Raw genomic sequence first — 19,762 nt, 5'->3', positions numbered from 1 at the left:
CTCCTATTGGCTCGCTAGAGTCAGAGTTTTTTTCTCAGTCTCCAACCTGCTGGAAGGCGAGCACAACCCATCAGTCCAATCCTGGGCCGGTCCGGAGGGATTAAAGGAAAGCAAATTAGCAGGTAAGGTCTAATTTCTCCTTCATACATCTTGGAACGCAAATCCCATACCATCCTCGTAGCTTTTCTTTGCACCACTTCCATTTTTTTAACATCCTTCGCAAGATACGGCCTCCAAAACTGAACACAATACTCCAGGTGGGGCCTCACCAACGTCTTATACAGGGGCATTAAAACCTCCTTTCTTCTGCTGGTCACTCCTCTCTCTATACAGCCTAGCAATCTTCTAGCTACTGCCACCGCCTTGTCGCACTGTTTCATCGCCTTCAGGTCCTCAGATACTATCACCCCAAGATCCCTCTCCCCGTCCGTGCCTATCAGACTCTCCCCGCCTAACACATACGTCTCCCTTGGATTTCTACTCCACTACTACTACTACTACTATTTAGCATTTCTATAGCGCTACAAGGCGTACGCAGCGCTGCACAAACATAGAAGAAAGACAGTCCCTGCTCAAAGAGCTTACAATCTAATAGACAAAAAATAAAGTAATCAAATCAATTAATGTGTACAGGAAGGAGGAGAGGAGGGTAGGTGGAGGCGAGTGGTTACGAGTCCCCAAGTGCATCACTTTGCATTTCTTCGCATTGAATTTTAATTGCCAAACGTTAGACCATTCTTCTAGCTTCTTCAGATCTTTTTTCATGTTTTCCACACTGCACCGGGAGTATCGAGTGCATCGACGTCGACAGCGTCAAGACCTCCGACCTCGGCCGCGACTGTATTGATTGCATCGAAGGCATCGACCCTCTGCATCGTCGGGGCCGAGACATCGGAAGGCTGCGTCGGCGGTACCGGGACCTCCACTAGTGCTGATGTCGTTGGACGGTGGTGCTTCGACTGGAGTGCAGGTGAGGGCTGTCCATTCCCCTGCTGGTGGCGGTGAGCCTTCGGGTGGGTCTCCCCCTACCCTGAGGGCTCCTGCGGTACAGCTCCCCCGAGACCGACCTTCTTCGGCCTCGGCCCCGAGGAAGCGACGGTTGGATTCTACGTCCTCCTCGTCGGTACTGGGAAGTTCTGGTGACATGCTTCGTTTGAAAAAGTCAAAGAAGCATCGACACCGGTCTCCTTCCCGCATCGGTACCGAGAGCTCTGGGTCGCCGAGGGAGTCGGCACCCAGTAGGCATCGGCACCGGGAGGACCGCTCACTCTCTGTTCAGAAGGTGTCGATTCGCTCCAACTTGGACAGCCCGGAACAGCCTCTGACTTCGACGCCTGCATCGGCTTCCATGTCTTTCTCCACAGCCGCCCTGCACGAGAGTCTCCGGGCCGTTCTCCCAGAGATCCTGGGAGAGCTGTTGCGCCCTTCCCCTCCGGTACCGGGGGTGCTTGCGCCACCAGTACCGTCGAGTGAGGTGCCGGCTGGCCCCTTGCCCGGGGTGAGGTCTCCGACATCGGTGCCGCTTGCTGTACCGACTGCGGTTGCCTCCCAGGAAGGCTCCCCGATGACGTCGGCGGAGGGAGCTTCGCCGGTGCGGGCGAGGAAGTCTACCTCTCGACGCTCACACCGTGGCCGTGTTTCCACGGAGTCAAGTCGGGCACGGCTTCAGACACAGGTTCATGAACTTGTGTCTGATACCGATGGTGAGGCCTCGTGGGAGGAGGAGGAGGACATCAGGTATTTCTCTGACGAGGAGTCTGATGGCCTTCCTTCTGATCCCACTCCCTCCCCTGAAAGGCAGCTTTCTCCTCCTGAGAGTCTGTCTTTTGCGGCCTTTGTCCGGGAGATGTCTACGGCCATCCCCTTCCCGGTGGTTGTGGAGGACGAGCCCAGGGCTGAAATGTTTGAGCTCCTGGACTATCCTTCTCTACCTAAGGAAGCGTCCACAGTACCCATGCATCATGTCCTAAAAAAGACATTGCTGGCGAACTGGACCAAGCCTCTAAGTAATCCCCACATTCCCAAGAAGATCGAGTCCCAGTACCGGATCCATGGGGACCCAGAGCTGATGCGCACTCAGTTGCCTCATGACTCTGGAGTTGTGGATCTGGCCCTAAAGAAGGCTAAGAGTTCTAGAGAGCATGCTTCGGCGCCCCCGGGCAAAGACTCTAGAACCTTAGACTCCTTTGGGAGGAAGGCCTACCATTCCTCTATGCTCGTGGCCAAAATTCAGTCCTACCAGCTCTACACGAGCCACATGTGGAACAATGTGCGGCAGTTGGCGGGCTTGGTTGATGCGCTCCCCCCTGAGCAAGCCAACCCTTTTCAGGAGGTGGTCAGGCAGCTGAAGGCGTGCAGAAAATTCCTGGCCAGAGGGTTATATGATACCTTTGATGTTGCGTCCAGGGCTGCTGCTCAAGGTGTGGTGTTGCGCAGACTCTCTTGGCTGCGTGCCTCCGACCTGGAGAATAGGATCCAGCAGCGGATTGCGGACTCGCCTTGTCGTGCGGACAATATTTTTGGAGAGGTCGAACAGGTGGTAGAGCAGCTCCACCAGCGGGATACCACTTTCGACAAGTTCTCCCGCCGGCAGCCTTCAGCTTCTACCTCCACAGGTAGACGTTTTTATGGGGGAAGGAAGACTGTTCCCTACTCTTCTGGTAAGCGTAGGTACAATCCTCCTCCTCGACAGCCTGCAGCCCAGGCTAAGCCCCAGCGCGCTCGCTCTCGTCAGCAGCGTGTGCCTCAGCAAGGCCCCTCGGCTCCCCAGCAAAAGCAAGGGGCGAGCTTTTGACTGGCTCCAGCAGAGCATAGCCGACATCAACGTGTCAGTGCCGGGTGATCTGCCGGTCGGGGGGAGGTTAAAAGTTTTTCACCAAAGGTGGCCTCTCATAACCTCCGATCAGTGGGTTCTTCAAATAGTCCGGCAAGGATACACCCTCAATTTGGCCTCAAACCTCCAAATTGCCCACCGGGAGCTCAGTCTTACAGCTTCCAGCACAAGCAGGTACTTGCAAAGGAACTCTCCGCCCTTCTCAGCGCCAATGCGGTCGAGCCCGTGCCATCCGGGCAAGAAGGGCTGGGATTCTATTCCAGGTACTTCCTTGTGGAAAAGAAAACAGGGGGGATGCGTCCCATCCTAGACCTAAGGGCCCTGAACAAATATCTGGTCAAGGGAAAGTTCAGGATGCTTTCCCTGGGCACCCTTCTTCCCATGATTCAGGAAAACGATTGGCTATGCTCTCTGGACTTGAAGGACGCCTACACGCACATCCCGATACTGCCAGCTCACAGACAGTATCTGCGATTTCAGCTGGGCACACGTCACTTCCAGTACTGTGTGCTACCCTTTGGGCTCGCCTCTGCGCCCAGAGCGTTCACGAAGTGCTTAGCTGTAGTAGCAGCGGCGCTTCGCAGACTGGGAGTACACGTGTTCCCCTATCTCGACGATTGGCTGGTGAAGAACACATCCGAGGCAGGAGCTCTGCAGTCCATGCAGATGACAATTCGCCTCCTGGAGCTACTGGGGTTTGTGATAAATTATCCAAAGTCCCATCTTCTCCCAGTACAGAGGCTCGAATTCATAGGAGCTCTGCTGGATTCTCGGACGGCTCGCGCCTATCTCCCAGAGACAAGAGCCAACAACTTGTTGTCCCTCGTCTCGCGGGTGCAAGCGTCCCAGCAGATCACAGCTCAGCAGATGTTGAGATTGCTGGGCCACATGGCCTCCACAGTTCATGTGACTCCCATGGCCCACCTTCACATGCGATCTGCTCAATGGACCCTAGCTTCCCAGTGGTTTCAGGCTGCTGGGGATCTAGAAGACGTAATCCACCTGTCCACGAGTTTTCTCAAATCCCTGTATTGGTGGACGATTTGGTCCAATTTGACACTGGGACGTCCTTTCCAAATCCCTCAGCCACAAAAAGTGCTGACTACGGATGCGTCTCCCCTCTTCCAGACCACGTTTTCGAGAGGCTCGAAGATACAGCCCTGGGCGTTCGGCGGGGTTTTCACAACATTCCCGCTTTCAGCAGAGGAACTCCTTTTATACAGACAGGCAGTCTGCGATGTCCGGTCAACGCCCAGGAGTTCAGGGGCGTCCTCCACAATGATGGGACGCCGGTCCACTCTTCGGTTCCCGCAGTAGGGGGTTGCCTCTCCCTCTTTCTCGATGAGTAGACCAAGATTACTTCTGATCAATGGGTCCTGGACCTGATCAGAGAAGGTTACTGGTTGGAATTTGCTACTCCGGTTGGAGACACCTTTTTAGAGTCCCGATGCGGCACTGTCATCGAACGGGCAGTGGTCGAGCAGACCTTGCAGTCACTACTGAAGCTCGGAGCGGTGGTTCCGGTTCCTCCCGCTGAATGCAGCTGGAGCCACTACTCCATTTTTTTTGTGGTGCCTTGAAAAGTTGGGGCTTTCAGACAATCTTCGACTTAAGCAGAGTCAACGAGGCCTTAAGAGTGCGACTGTTCCGCATGGAAACCCTGCGCTCCGTCATTGCGGCAGTACAGCCAGGGGAGGTTCTCACATCTCTGGACCTCAAGGAAGCGTATTTGCACATTCCTATCTGGCACCCGCATCAGCGGTTCCTGCGGTTTGCGGTGTTGAGCTGACATTTCCAGTTTCGCACCTTGCCTTTTGGCCTGGCAACAGCACCTCGCACCTTTTCCAAGGTGATGGTAGTGGTGGCCACCTTTCTCAGGCGAGAGGGTATCGAAGTTCACCTTTATCTCGACGACTGGCTAATCAGGGCGGATTCGGCGAACGAAAGGCACCTTGCCACAACCAGAGTTGTAACATTTCTTCAGACTCTGGGCTGTGTGGTCAATATGCCCAAAAGTCACCTGACCCCCTTTCAGTCTCTCAAGCATTTCGGGGTCCGGTTCGACACGGCCTCGGGGTTCATCTTTCTCCTCGATAACAGGCGCCTCAAGCTTCAGAATCAGGTCCAACTGCTCCTGGAGAGCACACATGAAATCCCTGCAACTTTCCCTGCTGAAGCAATGGTCTCCGATTTCCCAGGAATACCATCGCAGGCTTCCATGGCTTCCTGTGGCCTAGCGCAGCATGAATTGGTGGTTCTCCAACATCATGCTACAATGAGGGATGCCGCTGGCTCTCCCCTCATGGCGCTTGGTGATAACGGATGCCAGCCTATCAGGCTGGGGAGCACATTGCCTGGGACACTATGCTCAGGGTCAGTGGACAACCGTGGAAGCGGAGTGGTCCATCTATCGCTTGGAGCTGAAAGCAATATTTCAAGCTCTTCTGGCAGGACTCGGGAGGGTTTTCCAGTCCGAGTTCTTTCAGACAACACGACAGCGGTGGCCTACATCAATTGTCAGGGCAGCACTCTGTGCAGAGCCCTAGCCACGGAGGCGTCCGAGATTTTCGACTGAGCCAAGCGGCACCTGGAGCTGCTGTCCGCAGGCTCACATTGCTGGTCAAGCAACGTGCAAGTCGATTTCCTCAGCAGGCATCAATTCGACCCGGCGGAATGGGAACTTGCCGAGGAAGTTTTTCTTCAGTTTTGTGCCAAATGTGGGATTCCAGGATTGGATCTCATGGCATCAAGTGCAAACACCAAAGTCCCTCGCTTCTTCAGCAGAAGAAGCGACCCTCGCGCTGCAGGGTTGGATGCACTGGCTCAACCTTGGTCTTCGAGCCTCCTGTACGTGTTCCCTCCGTGGCCCTTGATAGGGCGGGTTCTGCTTCGGATTCACCTGCACCAAGGATTGGTGATTCTCATCGCCCCGGATTGGCCGAGGCAGACCTCAGGCGAATGCTGGTGGAGGCTCCGTTTCCTCTGCCTCTAGTCCCGAACTTGTTAGTTCAGGGTCCGGTGACTGGTCTTACGGCCTGGCTTTTGAGAGGGCGCAATTGAGGGACAAGGTTATTGCCACGCTCTTGCAGGCTTGCACGCGGTCTACCTCTGTGACTTATGGTCGGATCTGGCGCACTTTTGAGGCGTGGTGTACTCCAAGGCTGTCTCGCTGACTCTGGCGTCAGTCTCACTTTTGCTGGACTTTTTGCAGGGCGGGCTACAAAAGGGGCCTGGCTTACAATTCCCTTCAAGTTCAAGTGGCAGCGTTGGCCTGCTTCCGGGGGAAAGTCTCCGGCTTGTCCCTTGCTGCGCATCCGGATATTGTCCGATTTCTCAGAGGGGCACTTTGTCTCCGTCCTCCTTTGCGGTCGCTCTGTCCGGCTTGGAATCTGGGGCTCGTGTTGAAGGCGCTCCACTACTACTTCTACTACTATTGATCATTTCTAAAGTGCTACTAGACATACTCCTTTGGGCAATTGCGCCTTTTGGATGTCCGCAGGGCTATGTGGCAGTATCTGCAGATGTCAAATGTGTTTAGGAATTCTGATCATTTATTTGTTCTGTTGGAAGGTTCCCGACGGGGGTTTCCGCCGTCTAAGGCCACTATAGCCCGCTGGCTTAAGGAACTCATTTTTTTTCCTTACCTGCTTTCAGGGTGGTCGCCACCTGAAGCGTTTAAAGCTCACTCTACAAGAGCAATGTCCTCTTCGTGGGTTGAAACGGGTGTCTTTCTCTTCAAGAGATCTGTCGTGCGGCTGCCTGGGCTTCTCAGCTCTCTTTTGTGCGGTATTACAGGCTGGATGTGGCAGCGCGGCAGGATGCGTATTTTGGAGTGCAAGTGCTTGCTCATGGAGTTGCCTGTTCCCACCCTATTTAGGGAGTGCTTTGGTACATCCCATCAGTTAATGGATTCATCTGCGGTTGATGACAAGGCAGGGAAAATTAGGTTCTTACCTTGATAATTTTCTTCCCTTTAGTCACAGCAGATGAATCCATGATCCCTCCCTGTCTGACCTTAGTTTTTGTACAGGTGTTGCATACAGACGTGTCTCATCAGGAGTACTTTAAGACAAGCTGTCAGAGTTACTACATGCTGTTTTTATTGCGGGAGGTTGATAACATCCCTCGTTTGTTATTTTGCCTTATTCACTCTGCTTTGGAAATTTCATATACTGAAGGCAGAGGGGGGCTGGACGTCCAGGAACACCATGTGCTTTCAGTGTTCTCTATCTCCATCTGCTGGTAGGCGGATACAACCCATCAGTTAATGGATTCATCTGCTGTGACTAAAGGAAAGAAAATTATCAAGGTAAGAACCTAATTTTCCCTTCTGAATGGCTGTAGCAGGGAAGGGGGAGTGAGAGAGGAGATTGTGAATTGAACGGGTCAGACACTATGGAAGGGAGGAAAGGAGAGACACTGAATGGAAGAAGAGAGAGAGGAGGGATGGAAAGGGGGGGCAATGGAAGAGGTACTGATGGGAAACAGGGGAGACTGAAAGATGGGGAGATGCTGGATGGAAAGGAATGAGAGAGAGAGATGGGAGATTCTGGATGGAAGGGGGAGGTGAGAGAGATTGGAAGGGGAAGGGAGAAAGTGGAGATGGTAGATGAAATAGGGGGAGAGAGGGAGAAGGAATGAGACATGGGATGGAATAGGGAAAACGAGGATGGTAGGACGAGAGGACAGAGTTAGTGAAAGTCTGGGGAATATGAGGAAGGGGAATGGGAGAGCCGGGTTGAAAGAAAGAGATGGAAACCTGTAGGTAGATGCAGTAAAAAAAAAAAGGGAAATTGAAGACTGGCTAGTAATAATGAAACCTGGACAGAGAGGCAGAAAAATAAATGGAAGGAACTGAAAGGAAAAGATCAGTGCTGGATGTAATGATGGAAATGAAAATGACAGGAGGAGAGAGGAAAATGACAAATGGAAAAGGAAACCCTGGCAAGAGAGTTAAGAGGAGAGAGAGGAAAGCAGAAACCAGAGACTGAAATCAACACAATTAGAAAAATTAAATGACCAGACCACACAAGTAGGGAAAAAATAATAATTTTTAAAATTTGGGATAAAGTAGTGTCATAGCCATGTATCCTACTCTAAAGGTGTGGGGCCTAGTGGTTAGGGTGGTGGACTTGGGTCCTGGGGAACTGAGGAACTGAGTTTGATTCCCGGCACAGGCAGCTCCTTGTGACTCTGGGCAAGTCACTTAACCCTCCATTGCCTCCCGCATTGAGCCTGCCATGAGTGGGGAAAGCGCGGGGTACAAATGTAACAAAAATAAAATAAAACAAATATGTAGACAAAATTTAAACTGAACACTTAAGCTTGGCACACAATGCAACACCACAGAAACAGAAAGTGTTGCCTGTCCCTCTGTACTGTGGAAAGTATCAAAATGGTGTAAATTTGAAAAACTGGCATATTACAGACAGTATATTACAAATTAAATATAAATTAAAAAATGGAAAATAAGATGATTACTTTTTCATTTTTCAGTTGGCTTTGAGGTCATAACCGCCTTCTTCTGGTTAGGACAGTATACCATATTTAGGGGTCCTTTTACTAAGCTGTGCTAATGTTCTAGTGGGCGTAAATGCTGAGAAGTCCATAGGTGTAAAATGGGCTCCTTAGCATTTAGCATGCGCTAATCGTTAGCGTGCTAAATCCATTAACGCACCATAGTAAAATAATTCCTTAATTTCTAATGTATTTGAAGTTTATCATGTTTTTAAATTTATATCTGCTATCTTTATAGTTTGCATAGTATAAGGGGTCACACAGTACTGTTTGGTTTTGTGTGCTAAGTCTGGCTTTGGGAGTTCAGTTTAATTTTTGTCTACTTATTTCTATTTTTAGTTTGTAGTTATTCCATATTTTGTGAGGATCTATTTGCATTATGTGTGTGTGGAAGAGACCAGGTGTTCTGTTTGTATTGAATGTTTGCAGGATCAATCTGTACTGATCTGGCTTGTTTAGTATTCCAATAGGTATATTGATGATCTAGTACCCAACACGTATTTACAGTGTAGTCTTTCCTTAGGTGTAGGCCCTTCTTGTATGACTCTTGAAAATTAGTGCTATTATGGTATGGTAGAATTGTTCTATAGTTCCTGAATGACATTTATAGGAATTTTTTTTTAAAATTTAAAATATACCTGATACTGGATTTTGGATTTGAATTTAGATTGCACCTTTCTCAGTAGTAATTTAAGGCAAGTTATATTCAGATATTTCCTTTTCCTTGCGGACTTGCAGTCTGTGTGTGTACCTGAGGCAATGGAGTGTTAAGTGACTTGTCCAAGAACCCTGGTTTCAGTGGTTGGCAGCCTACTGCTCTAATCGTTAGGTATAGGTACAGCTGATACAGATAAGACAGTCAAAAATGTAGACACTTTCGGCTACTGAACTCTTACACTAGTGCCTAAAGTGTCTACATTTTTGACTGTAGTAAAATTCAGAGCCATTCAAAGAATGGGTATGCTGGTGAATATCTTAGTTGTCATACATATGTCCCCTGATGAAAACCATAAAGCAAAGGGCATGGCCACTATAGGGATAAGTGATGGAAGGATCCATAACCTTAGTCCTTAAAGTTCCTTGTGTACAGCATACATCACAAATGTGAATATGAACCATAATGAATATGTATGAGATGTATATGTGGAAATTTAATATGCTAATATGTCCGAGTACACTCCCCCCCACACCAAATGAAGCAGTCAGACTATGCCTAAAGTTCTAATGGAACCAGTACAACCAAGCACTATTCAAGACTGTTGCTATCATGCAACATATGCACCTCTCACTAAAATGGTGACAGAAGGTAGAGCACAATTTTTTTGTTACCACAGACACCTCTGCTTTTAGATGGATCGTGGACCTACAGGATTTGCATGTGAAAAGTGTATGGGCAAACTAAGAGTTGTCATCTTTCATCAGTTTACTGAAATTATGGGCCATTGTCTATGCCTTTGCACACCTTCAAGGTGGGTTACAAGGCACACAGTCCGTCAGGTGACAGTGTATTACATTGACAAACGAGGGAGGGAGAAGCCTAGGGCTACTTAACATTGTGCATGGAAGCGCTAAAAATGTTCTTCCAAGGTGACCTCAGCTAGGTAGCAGACAAACTAAGCTACAAGCTGAAACATCACAAATGGGGACTTGAACATGCACAGGCCAAGACACTTCAAATGATGAGCTCTAGTTTTCATCACCTATTTATACAATACAGCACAACATGAAGGGGAAAATTCAGTATAGGGTGCCAAAATGCTAGTGAAACGATGAACACTAAGCGCTATTCTGTAACTGCATCAGTGCAGTCAGATTCCATTATAGAATAGTAACATAAGTCAGCATTTGTGTGCCATTGAGGTGTGACCACTTAGTCTATAGTAGGCGTAAGTGTGCACACCTAATTGGCACTTATGTGAATATCTTACATTATTAAGCATTGTTCTTAAGTGTGGACCAACACATGTGCATGCACCCAGTTATGAGCTACAATATTTAAGCAGTACAAATTCTGCCAGTCTAGACTGAATGCTTAGTCCAAGGCAAGGATCTGGTTTCCTGTGATAAATGTATGCACAGAATCCGTCATTAAAAAAGAAGTACAGGAACTAAAAGAGAAGATGGGCAAAACTAAGAAGCATCTGTGACAACCAGAAATTCATCCCAGAAATTTGTGTTGAAACACTGGGGATCTCCAGTCAAAGGAGAGGAGATCTCATGGAGAAAGAGGACAGATGGACACAGGTTACCAGATCCTGCAAAATCAAACCCCCCCCCCCCCCCCCCCCAAATCTCCATCTCCTCTTGAACTGAAGAATCTGTTCGCAGCCATGAAGGTAAAAGAGCTGAAAACATCTCAGGAGGTAACAACTATCAAAAATCCCAAAGCTGCTGGATTTGTGGCCAGTAAGAAATGAAAGGTAGTGGTGGTTGGTTATTCTCTTCTGAGGGGTATAGAGACACTCATCTGTCAACCAGATATGTCCAGGGAGGTATGCTTTTTGCCTGGTGTCAAGATTCGAGATGTAGCAGAAAGTTTGCTGAGACTCGTCAAGCCTACTGACCATTATCCTATGCTGTTCATCCATGTTGGCACAAATGATAACTGCTAGGTATCCTACTGAACATATCAAACCTGATTTCATGACCTTGGGTCAGAGGGTGAAGCACCTAGGTACACAGGTAGTGTTCTCATCGATCCTTCCTATTGAAGGTAAAGGCCAAATGAGGGAAGCTAGCATCGTGGAGCTGATTTTGTGGCTGTGTGGACCGTGCCAGTGTAAGCACGTTGGTTCCTAGACTATGGGATTTTTCATTAGCTTCTGAGTAGTGATGGTGTCCATCTATCAAGGAAGGGATGAAGTGTCTTTTGTAACAGACTGGCTGAAAAGACTAAATTTGCTGGAGATGGGTGAGAAAAGCCCCAAAGTCATTAATAACTTTCAGAAAGGTAAGACATCAAATACCTTTCTAGAAAAAGGAATAAATAAAAATGTGGAGAGCCTTGTATATCAATGCCCATAGTATGGGAAACAAATTTTTAGATCTAGAGGTAATGATAGAAGCAGACTTGGGATTTAGTGGTGGTCACAGAGAACTGTGACTGGGATATAGTTATACCTGGCTATAATCTATTCTCCAAGGACAAGCAGGCTGTAGTAGTCTCACAGATGGGTCGACGATCCGCGTCGGCCCGGGAACCGGCATTTTTAACGGCAAAATCTTGCTAGATCTTTCTGAAGCACGCTGCGTGTCTGACCATGTGCCTTCCTGCCTGTTGCGTGACCGCGCTCGTCAGTTCTTCTTTCACTGCGTGAGGAGCAGCTGTTTTCTCTGCAGCTCCTCGGTAGCCCGGGAAGAGCCTTTTCATCAGTGCCTTCGTGTTGTTTCGGTTTATATTTCCTTTTTTCAGTTAAAAAAAAAAAAAAAAAAAAAGAGAGAAAAATTTTCCTTTATTTTTCTTAGATTTTTGCTGCATTTAAGTTTTCTCTTATTTTTAGTCGCAGCCGAACTTAGGCCTGCTCGGTCGGGTCTCCCTTCTTTTGTTCTCTTTTTTACCAGCACAATCGCGTTTTTTTTTAAATTTAGCTAGGGCAGTCTTCCCTTCCATGCCATCAAAGACTTCCAGTGGCATCAAATGCTGTACTCAGTTCAACTGGACCATCTCAGGCACCGATACCCATTCGTGGTGTAACCAGTGCCTTGGGCCCAACCATAGCCCAGCTGGTTGTGCCCTTTGTCTTCGTTTGGAAAAAACGACGCAACTGGCGCAAGAAGCCCAACGAGAGAAACACTTGGTCCGGTGAGCAGTGAGGCATCGAGTGGTTCTCCACCTGCCTCAAGGCCTCCTATGCAGTTCCCCTGGGAGCCGACCGTTCTCGGACCCGATCTCAAGGTGACATGGGGATTCGACGTCGTCCTCCATGGTGGTGGACTCCACCCTCAAAAGAGCCAAGAGTTCTAGGGACTATGCTTCGGCGCCCCCAGGCAGAGAAGCAAGGACCTTGGATTCTTTTGGGAGGAAAATGTATCAGGCTGCCATGCTCGTTGCCCCTATACAGTCATATCAGCTCTTCACGAGCATCCACTTGTTGAACTTGGTGCGGCAGCAATCTAGTTTGGTCGATGCCCCTCCTCCAGAGCAGGCTGAACCTTTTCACCAGCTGGTCAAGCAACAGAAGGCATGTCATAAATTCTTGGCCCAGGGCGCATATGACACTTTTGATGTAACATCCAGAATCCCTGCTCAAGGTATAGCTATGCGCAGAGTCTCATGGCTGTGTGTTTCTGACCTGGACCATTCGGTCCAGCAGAGGATTGCAGATGTTCCTTGCCAAGGTGATCATCTTTTCAGAGAGAAGGTGGAAGATCTGGTTGATCAGATCAAGAAGCACACGGATGATATGGCTTCTATCTCCTGCCAGATGCCTTCTGCTCCCACCTCCTCAACTAAGAGGTATTTTGGTGGGTCATGGAGTTCTCCCTATTTCTATTCTAAGTATAGCTACACTCTGATGTCTCGCCAGCCTGCTTAGCCCCAGCACGCTCGTTCCCGTCAATAACGTGCGCCTAAGGCCCCTGCTGCTCCCCAGCAAAAACAGGGGGACGTGCTTTTGACTGGCTCCACGAGAGCATAGCCGACATAAGTGTCCATGCCGGACGACTTTCCGGTTGGGGGGAGGTTAATGTTTTTTCACCAAAGCTGGCCTTTCATTACCTCCGACCGGTGGGTTCTTCAAATAGTCCGGTTAGGATAAACCCTAAATCTGGAATCCAAACTTCCAAATTGTCCACTGAGAGCTCATTCATTCAGCTCTCATCACAAGTAGGTACTTGCAGAGGAACTCTCCGCCCTTCTACAGACCCATGCGGTTGAACCCATTCCACCAGGGGAAGAAGGGCAGGGATTCTATTCCAGGTACGTCCTTGTGTAAAAGAGAACGGGGGAATGTGTCCCATCCTAGACCTAAAGGCCCTGAACAAATTCCTGGTGCGAGAAACGTTCAGGATGGTTTCCCTGGGCACCCTTTTCCCCATGATTCAGGAAAATGATTGGCTATGCTCTCTGGACTTGAAAGACGCTTACACTCACATCCCGATACTTCCAGCTCACATGAAATATCTTTGATTTCTGCTGGGAATGCAGCACTTCCAGTACCGTGTGTTGCCCTTTGGCCTAGCCTCAGCTCCCAGAGTGTTCACAAAATATCTAGGGGTAGTTGCAGCGTTGCTACATAGGCTGGGAGCGCATATATTCCCTTATCTTGACGATTGACTGGTGAAGAGCGCTTCAGAGACCGGTGCTCGGGAGTCCATGTGGAAGGCTATCCAGGTGCTGGAACTACTAGGGTTCGTAATAAATTACCCCAAGTCCCATCTCACTCCAGTTCAGAAATTGGAGTTCATTGGAGCATTGCTTGACATGAGAACAGTTCAAGCCTATCTTCCCAAGGTGCGGGCAGACAACCTTCTGTCCCTAGTGTCCAAGGTTTGAGCATCTCACAGCTCGGCAGATGTTGAGACTCTTGGGGCACATGGCCTCCACAGTTCATGTTACGCCCATGGCACGTCTGCATATGAGATCTGCTGAATGGACCCTAGCTTCTCAGTGGTATCAGGCCACAGGGAATCTAGAAGATGTCATCATTGTGTCCACCGACCTTGCACATTCTCATCAATGGTGGACGATTCGATCCAATTTGACCATGGGACGTCCATTCCAAATTCCTCAGCCGCAGAAAGTGCTGATGACTGATGCATCTCTCCTGGGGTAGGGGGCTCATGTAGATGGGCTTCACACTCAGGGAGCCTTTCAGATTTACCTTCTTGAGCTCCAAGCGGTCTGGAACACTCTAAAGGCTTTCAGAGATTGACTGTCCAACCAAATTATCTTAATTCAAATAGACAAGTCAGGTTGCAGTGTATTACACAAACAAGCAGGGGGGCACCAGATCACGCCCTCTGTGTCAGGAGGCCGTCCGGGTGTGGCATTGGGCTCGCTGACATGGCATGTTCCTTTGAGCCACTTATGTGGCAGGCGAAAACAGTACCCTGGTCAACACAAGTGGTCTCTAAATATGAGCATAGCCCGCAAGATCTTCCAAGCGTGGGGCACCTCCTCGGTGGATATTTTTGCCACTCAGATCAACCATAAGGTCCCTCAGTTCTGTTCCAGGCTTTAGGCCCACGGCAGACTAGCGTTGGATGCCTTTCTGCCTTTCTCCTACATTGGGGAACAGGACTTCTGTATGCATATCCTCCTATACCTCTGGTGGGGAAGACTTTGAAACTCAACCAAGACCGCAGAACCATAATCCTGATTGCGCCGTACTGGCTGCGTCAGATTTGGTTCCCTCTTCTTCTGGAGTTGTCCTCCGAAGAACTGAGCGTTTTTTGACCCTCATCACTCAGAACGAGGGGTCGCTTCTACATTCCAACCTCCAGTCTCTGGCTCTCACGGCCTGGATGTTGAGAGCCTAGAATTTGCTCCCTTTGGTGTTTTGGAGGGTGTCTTCCAGGTCTTGCTGTCTTCCAGGAAAGATTCCACTGAGAGGTGTTATTCTTTTAAATGGAGGAGGTTTGCCATCTGGTGTGACAGCAAGGCCATATATCCCCTTTCATGTCCCACACAGACCCTGCTTGAATACCTTCTGCACTTATCAGAGTTTGGTCTGGACCAACTCCATAAGGGTTCACCTCAGTGCAATTAATGCTTATCAACGTGTAGAAGGTAAGCCTATCTCTGAACAGCCTTTAGTTGTTCGCTTCCTGAGAGTGAGGTTTGCTCTTGTCAGTGCCCCCAGTCAAACCTCCGCCAGTGTCATGGGGATTTCAACATCCTTCTCACCCAGCTGATGTAAGTTCCTTTTGAGCCACTGAATTCCTGCCATCTGAAGTACTTGACCTGGAAGGTAATTTTCTTGGTGGCTGTTACTTCAGCTCATAGGGTCAGTGAGCTTCAGGCCTTAGTAGTGGATGCACCTTATACTAAGTAGTCCTCCGCATGCACCCCAAGTTCCTGCCAAAGGTGGTGTCCGAGTTCTATCTGAACCAGTCAATTGTCTTGCCAACTGCCCCCCCCCCCCCCATACTCATGCCCACCCTGGCGAAAGCAGCTTGCACACCTTGGACTTCAGGAGAGCATTGGCCTTTTACATGGAGTAGACGAAGCCCTTCTCAGTCTGCCCAGTTGTTTGTTGCTTTTGACCCCAACAGGAGGGGAGTAACCATCAGAAAACGCACCATTTCCAATTGGCTAGCGGATTGCTTTTTTTTTTTTTTTTTTTTAATTTCTACCCCGCGCTTTCCCACTCATGGCAGGCTCAATGCTACGTAGGTATTTATTTGTACCTGGGGCAATGGAGGGTTAAGTGCCTGCAGTGGGAATCGAACCCAGTTCCCCAGGACCAAAGTCCACCACTCTAACCACTAGGCTATTCCTCCACTTATTTCCTTCACTTACACCCAAGCTGGACTGACTCTGTAGTTCCTTGTCACGTCTCATAATGTCAGAGCCATGGCTGTGTCGGTGGCTCACTTAGCCTCCATTGAAGAGATTTGCAAGGCTGCAACATGGTCTTCAGTCCACACATTCACATCTCATTACTGCTTTGAGCAGGATACCAGACGCAACAGTCGGTTTGGACAGACAGTGTTGCAGAATCTGTTTGGTGTTTAGAATCCAACTCCACTCCCCCTAGGTCCATTTTGTTCTGTTCCAGGCTGCACTCTCAGCTAGTTTGTATATAGTTTCAGGTTGATATACGTTACGCCCTCACTGTTGCAAGGCCCAGTTGTCCAATGTTTGTTGTTTTGGGTGAGCCTGAATGCTAGGGATACCCCAACTGTGAGAATACTACAGCTCACTTGGCCTCAGAGAAAGCGAAGATACTTACCAGTAGCAGGTATTCTCCGAAGACAGCAGGCTGATTATTCTCACAAACCCGCCCACTTCCCCTTGGAGTTGTTTTCTTTCTTTTGATTTTGACTGAACTGACGAGCACTGTCATGCAACGGGCGTGAAGGCACTCTGCACATGTGAGATCGGATGCGCAGCGTGCTTCAGAAGGCTCTAGTAAGATTTTGCTTTTAAAAATGCCAGTTCCCGGGCCAACACAGATTGTCGACCCAACTGTGAGAATAATCAGCCTGCTGTCCTCAGAGAATACCTACTACAGGTAAGTGTCTTCGCTTTCAGGAAGGACAAGGTAGGAAAAAAAGGGTGGAATAGTGGCATATGTTAAGAATATTAAAGTGACGGAATTGCAGGACATATGGGGTAAGGAATAAGTACAGCGGATTAAACTGGTAAGAGGGAAAGGAAAATGTATTTACATTGGTTAATACACAGGTAACCTTCATAGTCAGAAGAAATAGAGACTTAATTGAAAACATTCATAAGATAGCCAGGAAAGGGAAGTACTACTGATAGGTGACTTTAATATGCCAGATAGCAATTGGAGTATCCCTGCTGCGGGAGGGGGGGGGCTGTCTAAAAGCAAAGGGATCTTTCTCTACAGGAAGAATAGTTCCAGCAGTGTGTAACAGAACCAATGCAGGATGGAGTAATTCTAGACCTGGTGCTTACAAACAGGGAAAATGTTTCTGTGTTACAGTGGGAGATGATTTGGCATCTAGTGATCACTGAATGGTGTGGTTCAATATTAAGACAAAGGAGGAGAGGTCTTCAAGATTGAAGGCCAAGATTTCAAAAGAACTAACTTTGCCAAGATGGGGGAATTTCTCAAGGAAGAGTTAGCTGGATGGGAACAGCTGATGGAAGTAGAACAGCAGTGGGGCAAAACTGAAAGGAGCTGTTTTAAAGGTGACAAACCTTTGTTAGAAAATTATATAAAAGTAAGAGAAAATGAAGGCCGCTCTAGTTCTCAAACGAAGTAGCTGAGAAGGTAAGGGACAGTAGGTTAGCCTTCATACATTACAAGATGACTCAGAAAGAAGAGGTCGGGCAAAAATACCTGCAAAAGCTTAGAGAAACTAGAAAAGCTGTCAGGAAAGCAAAGATGCAAATGGAAGAAAGGATAGCCAATACAGTAAAATTGGGAGACAAGACATTTTTTATATATGTAAGTGACTGGAGGAAATGCCATAATAGCATTATGAGGCTCAAGGCTGAGGGGGAGGAATATCGAAAAGCTGATAAGGATAAAGCTGAACTTTTTAACAATTATTTCTGTTCTGTGTTCACGGATGAAAGGTCATGGGCAGGACTGTAGAAAACAAATGCTAGTGGGGTTGGATGTATGATAGACCAAAACCGATTCTCAGAAGACTGTGTTCATGAAGAGCTAGCTAAACTAAAAGTAGACAAAGCAATGGATCCTGATGGGATACATCTGAGGGTACTCAAGGACCTCAGAGAATTTCTGATCGCTCTGTCTAACCTCTTCAGTGCTTCCTTAGAGTCTGGAGGACTGGAGTAGGGCAAATGTAGTCCCTCTAAACAAGAGCGGAAGTAAGGAGAAGGTTGCAAATTAGACCTGTCAGTCTGATCTCAGTGGTGAGTAAACTAATGGAAACGCTTCTAAAGTGGAGGACTATGAGGTTTCTAATATGAAATGGACTGCAGGATCTGAGGCAGCATGGTCTCACTAAAGGTAGGTCTTGTTGGACAGATCTGATTGAGTTCTTTGACTGGGTGACCAAACAGTTGGACAAGGGAGGGTCACTAGATGTGGTATACTTGGATTTTAACAAAGCCTTAGACATGGTTCTGCATAGGCAAATGATAGATAAACTGAGTGCCCTCGGTATGGGACCTAAAGTGACTGATTGGGTTAAAAACTGGTTAAATGAAAGGAGACAGAGGGTAGTGGTAAATGGAGCTTGCTCCAAGGAAAATAATGTTATCAGTGGTGTACTGCAGGGATAGATCCTTGGACTGTCTCTTTTTAACATCTCTGTGAGTGATTTTGTGGAAGGACTATCTGGTAAGGTTTGTCTCTTTGCGGATAATACCAAACTCTGTAATAGGGTGGACACCCCGGTGGGTGTGTAATAGCATGAGGAAGGATCTAGCAAAGCTTGAAGAATGGTCCAAAAATTGGCAACTAAGATTTAATGCTAAGAAATTCACTTGGGTTACAAAAATCCAAGGGCACAGTACAATGGAAGGGTGAAGTGCTTCTGTGTATGAAAGAAGATCAGGATTTAAGGGTGATTGTGTCTGATGACTTTAAGGTGGCCAAACAGGTAGAAAAATTTATGTTCAAAACCAGCAGGATGCTTGGGTGCATAAGGAGGGGGATGACCAGCAGGAAAAAAGAGGTGATAGCGCCCTTGTATAAGTCTTTGGTGAGGCCCCATTTAGAGTATGGTGTGCAATTCTGGAGACTGCACCTACAGAAAGATATAAACAGGATGGAGTCGTCCAGAGGGTGGCTACAAAACTGGTCAGCAGTCTTTGTAATAAAATATATAAGGACAGGCTTATGAACCTCAACATGTATACTCTGGGTGGGGGTGGGGGGGGGGGAGGTGGGAGTGAGGGGATATGATAGAGACGTTTAAATACCTCAGTGGCATTAATGTACAAGAGGTGAGCCTTTTTCAAATGAAGGAAAACTCTGGAATGAGAGGGCGTAGGATGAAGTTAAGAGGAAATAGGCTTAGGAGAAATCTAAGAAAATACTCTGAATATGTGGAATGGCCTCCCGGTAGAGGTCATGATGTCCAGGACTGTGTCAGAAGTTAAGAAAGCGTGGGACAGACACGTGGGATCTCTTAGGAAAAGGAAGAGTTAGTGGTTACTGAGAGTGCGCGGACTGGATGGGCCATTTGGCCCTTAATCTGCTGTCAAGTTTCTATGTTTCAAAGCGTTACCTTATACAATAGCACCCAAGTGCAGTTGTGTATAATTGTACATATTGGTGCCATATAGCACATAATTGCACCCAATTGTGCACCAGTAACTACCTTCATTACCAATAACTGCCTTCTCTCTGTCTAGAAAATTTCAATAAATTACCTCAAATTTCAAGACCCTTCTCTGCACCCTCGTTTGACCTCTTCCTACACCTCTTGAGTTTGCAGGCAACACTGGTTAAGAACCCCTGATGTAGACTGACATGCTGTAACTTTGTTGTGTTTATTTTGTGTAATTATGAAGTATACTAACTTTTGACGATTTGGGTTCTCTCATTGGGAAAGTATAGAATAAATGATATGCCAGCCTCCTCTTCTGGTTCTGTAGGTTGTAATAGATGAAGGAGGATGTAGTTCTAGCTGCCAGTGGTAGGAATGGGGAAGCAGATAGACATCTTTGAAGAAATCTAAATGATGAAGAGGTGGAGTTCATTTCATATATCTCTGACACCATAATCGGAGACAGAGAGGAGTATGTCTTCTAACATCCAGGTTCTGAGATGTGTATTAAAAAGAAGAGGGAAAGACTGC

General features: G+C 47.9%; 1 protein-coding gene across 2 annotated transcripts in view; it reads left to right on the top strand.

Annotated features, from left to right (window-relative positions):
- Positions 1 to 19,762, top strand: part of EIF4B (eukaryotic translation initiation factor 4B) — a 296,204-nt gene that overhangs the window by 191,881 nt on the left and 84,561 nt on the right. The window lies entirely within an intron of this gene.

The sequence above is a fragment of the Microcaecilia unicolor genome, chromosome 3 (genome assembly GCF_901765095.1).
Source record: "Microcaecilia unicolor chromosome 3, aMicUni1.1, whole genome shotgun sequence".
Taxonomy (NCBI): Eukaryota; Metazoa; Chordata; class Amphibia; order Gymnophiona; family Siphonopidae; genus Microcaecilia; species Microcaecilia unicolor.
The sequence above is the reverse complement of the archived record's forward strand: the minus strand, read 5'-3'. Positions and strand labels throughout refer to the sequence as shown.